The sequence below is a fragment of the Phytophthora infestans genome, genomic scaffold, assembly GCF_000142945.1.
Source record: "Phytophthora infestans T30-4 supercont1.36 genomic scaffold, whole genome shotgun sequence".
NCBI lineage: Eukaryota > Oomycota > Peronosporomycetes > Peronosporales > Peronosporaceae > Phytophthora > Phytophthora infestans.
Window position 1 is genome coordinate 1,612,904 of NW_003303723.1, and position 4,545 is coordinate 1,617,448.

Below are 4,545 nucleotides of genomic sequence, written 5' to 3' on the forward strand. Positions count from 1 at the left end.
TCCATCCCCTCTTCATTTTGCAGTTTGCGTCACTAAGACTGCATTATCTCACAACCACGGATTGGGGTTGCGTACGTACCACCATTATCCCGCTAATCGACTGGCTATAGAAGAAGATGTTTTGGCGACGGTCGACTCCCTCAGAAAGTCAGGCACAAAGACGCAAAACATTCTGAAATTTATCGTGGAGAACACCAGCAGCGATCCAACTCCTCAAGATGTGCGAAACCTAATCCGGAAGCTAAAGAAACAAGACCAGGGCGTGTCATCTCGTTCTCAGCGCATCAAGAAATGGATGGTGGACTTTTGTGCTGTTCAAGGGAACGTAGGGCATATTTTTGTGGACCCATCAGGCGGAAAGGTTCGTTTTGCGTCTCAAGTATTGTGAATCGGTCAGTTTGATTCTAAATGTGTGTGTTTGGTTTTGTAGAAAATCGCTACGTGTATTACACTACAAACGAAGCACATGATTGACATTTTTAGCAGATTTCCTGAAGTTTTAATGATCGACGCAACGCATGGTACCAACACCTCAAAGTACAAGATTTTTTCGTTCATGGCTCATGATATTTTCGGGAAAGGTCAGTACGTACAGCACGCTATCCTACAAAATGAACGAAGTGAAACGCTGTTCTCGGCGTGTGAAGAATTTAAGAAGCAGAATCCTTCCTGGACTACGCTGCAGTGTGTGATCGTGGACAAAGACTTTACCGAAATTGGAGTTTTGCAGACTGCTTTTCCAGACGTTCGTATACTTCTCTGTCAGTTTCACGTCGTTAAATATTTGCGGGAGGAGATTGCATGCGCCGACTATGGCTTCTCGGCGTGGCAAAAAAAGCAGCTTCGGGCAGTTGTCAATCTGTTGGTGTACGCAAAAACGGAACGGGAGTATGAAAAGCACCGACGCTACATGACACGTTTGACCTGTATTGGTACCAGCCTTGGCACCGCCACGGCTAGATCTGGTGCAATCGTGGAATCGGGTGCGGAATCTGTTGCAGTCGGTGGAAGTGTGGAGTCGGTTGCAGCATTAAGTACTGCTGTGGACACAGAGCAGGCTGCCTTAAATCACCCGTTTGAGACTTACTTTGCGAAGAATTGGGACGGGTGCAGGGACATGTGGTGTTCATTCACGAGACAAAGTGCGGTGACGTTGGGCAACAACACCAATAACAGACTTGAGGTGTCCTGGAAGCACATGAAGGAGATTGTAAATTCTTCAATGGTCTTAGATGAGTGTTTGGCTTCAATTATTTTCTATCAGACTCGATCTGAACAGCTTCTGTACAACCGTGCAACCAAGATTTATCACGTCCATCACGAAGAATACGATAATGAGATGAATGTCGTGGCTAACTTGGTTAGCAAGCATGTATGCGAATTAATTCATGAGCAGTACGTGTACGCAACTGGTCCGGCTTCCTATTCCTTTTACGAGGCAATGCCTGGAATGATCTTTATCAAGAATGAGAAAGATGCAGAAGGAAGTCTGGACGGGCCACGAGCAGAGTACACAATTACTAAGTCAACCTGGGAGTGTTCGTGTATATTTGCAAGTACGCGGCTATTGCCATGCAGGCATGTTTTCTACGTGCGTCAGCAACTGAAATTGGAGACAAATATTCCGACTCAGTGTTTTCATCCTCGTTGGTTGTTGTCTTCGATGAATGACACGCGTCCTCCGTTGGAGACCGAAAGGAACGGCTGTTCTGTGACTCGGATTGCATCGCTTCCACAGCTTCCGTGGGACTCTAACCGCAAATTTCGCCAAGCTAATAGCTTTGCTACCGCCATAACGGAAGCTGTAAGCACGGTGGGAATGGCGGAATATCGGGTGGCAATTCAGGCGTTAGCGCAAGTATCAACGATGTTTACTGAAAAAAAGTTTGAGCTGATCAAGGAGCTGTCGTCTATGGGTCCAGTTCCTCAGTCAGTGGGTCAGTCGGTAGCGTCGGTGGAGTCGGTGTCTCGGTCGGTGGAGTCTGTAGAGTCGGTGGCTCAGTCGGTGGAGGCGGCTGACCACTCGGTGGAGGCGGTTGACCACTCGGTGGAGGCGGTGTCCCCGATGTTGGAGGCGGTGTTCCAGTCGGTGGAGGCGGTTGATCACGCGGTAGAGGCGGTGGAGTCGGTGTCGCAGTCGGTGGAGTCGGTGCCTCAATCGGTGGATCACTTGGTGGATCATTCGGTGATGCAATTGACTCAAGTTCTTGAATCCGAACCAATTAATGCGGAATCACCTGGATTCGAGATAGCAAGTCCCTTACGCCCGCGAGGCCGCCCGAAGCAGAAGGCAAAGACTAAGAAAGCGAAGAGGAATGTATCTATCCTAATGGCACAAGATGATTCGATACTTCACGACCAAGGTATGAGCCTCAAAACAGTCCAGGTTCTCCTTTCAAATGAACCTACCTACGCATCAGTTGCTGAGCCGCTACCGCCGATTCCAGCTATTTGTTTTTGATAAGAAGATGAAGCCCCCAATGCCCTACGTTATTTCGAAGATGCCGGCTAGCAAAGTTATCATGGATCCAATCGACATTTCTCGTATTTTGGCCAAAGAGATACTCCAGCGAGCGAGCAAAACGTTAGTTACCCTACAAAAGAAGCACAAGGAATTGCCAGAGCTAGACTTTGCAGTTGATTTTCCTGGTCTATTTGTAATCGGGATGCAGACACTGAGAACCATGAAGCTATGGCACCAAGCAGTCAAAGAGCTAAACAATATCGAGAGAGCCGTAAAATGGATCTCAGAAATTGATTTCTCGCTGGATATTTCGCCTGTATTTCGGGCCGAACCAGATGCAGAATTGGCGTCAAAACTAGAAGCAATTCCGGTTTTCTCTGAAAGGGTAAGCACTTTGCACATTCTAAGGATAGCAGCAACTGACACTGTGTATGCATATTTTCCAGATTCGGATCGTTGACTTTGCATGCAGATCACTACTTAGTGACACTGCGTTGGCAGAGGCAATGGCAAAGCTATTTGGTCAACAAGAGGAAGTCATGACTGTTGACCCAGCGATATGGGGTATTGTGGAGAGAGGAAATGTGAGCATTCCAGACGAAGAGTTAAAGCACTTGTTCAGTTGTATTACTGGGCGAATTATACTGCTTCCAGTGAACTGTAACGGCACGCACTGGTGCGGTATCATGATCAACACAGCTGAGACAACTATCAAGTACTATGATTCCATGAGCAGCAGCTACACTGGTACCCTTAGAGTACTAGCGCACAAACTTGTGCAACACATGCCGGCTACACCAGGACGTTACAGAGTGGTTCCCTATGTTGCGGATGCTGGAGTCCAACTAGACAGCTACAACTGTGGGGTGTACGTTCTGCTTGCATTCGAAACGTTCTGTAGCGGAGAAAGCACAGGTGAATTGAGTAAGAAGGCACTGCAGTACCAGCGTTATCGCTACTTGCAGATGTGCATGTGAAGCAATACACTTTGTTTAACTTGAATTATATAGTTGCTGTTAAAACACATTGTGTCGGAAACATCACAGAAAGGTTGGATTCGTCCTTGAGGCTAACATCGGCCTTGAGGATGACTTTGCTCTAAAAACACTAAGTGCTCGTATCCGGATTATACAGCATATACAAGAAGGGTGAATTTCTTTGTCGGGCACAATCACTGGCTTCGGTGGTCAGTCGGTCACGAATGGCTCGTCTTCGTACCTTTCAGTCGGTCACAATAACGCCTGCCATTACGGAAAGTAAAAAAACTGCCGGCGTAATGTTCCATGTCATACTACTAACGTTTTCGTGGGAAATGCCTGATGCCGAGTTTCCAGATATTGAAAAATTCAGGCGATTCTGCGGGGCCCAAAAAACTGAATTCGGAATTACTACAGCGATGGCGCTCTCTCGGAATGAGTAATCGTTTGGCCTGGTTAAAAGCTTCGTACACTCTGGTTGCTTATACAAGTGTTTGGCCTTCTGTAGCCGCACAACTTTGTCAGTACAGCCATGTGTGTAATTGACGCACATGCTGCCGAACTGTACTGTGATACCGTACTGTACGTATTACGAAGTAATACCGATATTAGTGATTGGATACTTTAAGAAGCATGTTTCCTGTTCATAATTTAAAAAAGAGTATGCAACCGTTATAACTAGTTTGCACTGCTCGCCACAATCGGGGTAGGAAGTTGAAGGTTGCTGCGCAACAGCAGTAGCGACTCAATAGCTAGGCCTTTTCGGTCGTCGTGGGCATCATGCTCTTGCTTGTGATCGGCCAAATAGTGCCACTCTATTCCTGCATGGATAAAAACATCTTAGAATATCGCATCCGCGTTATTGATTCACTAGATGATCTTCATACCGGGATGATCGGGCCCAGATCAACGTCGTCTGTATCCCAGCTGACGATTTTGTGCACTGCGGGAATCATGTGGTCGAGCACAAACACAAGCGCCAGGGTGATCTGACCCAGCACGGCGTCGCCGAGCTCCATGGGTGTGTGTGGCTTGTACATCATTCTCTTATGCTTTTCTCTCAAGTTTTGTTGGTCTTGGTCTGGATGACGCAAATTGGTAGAA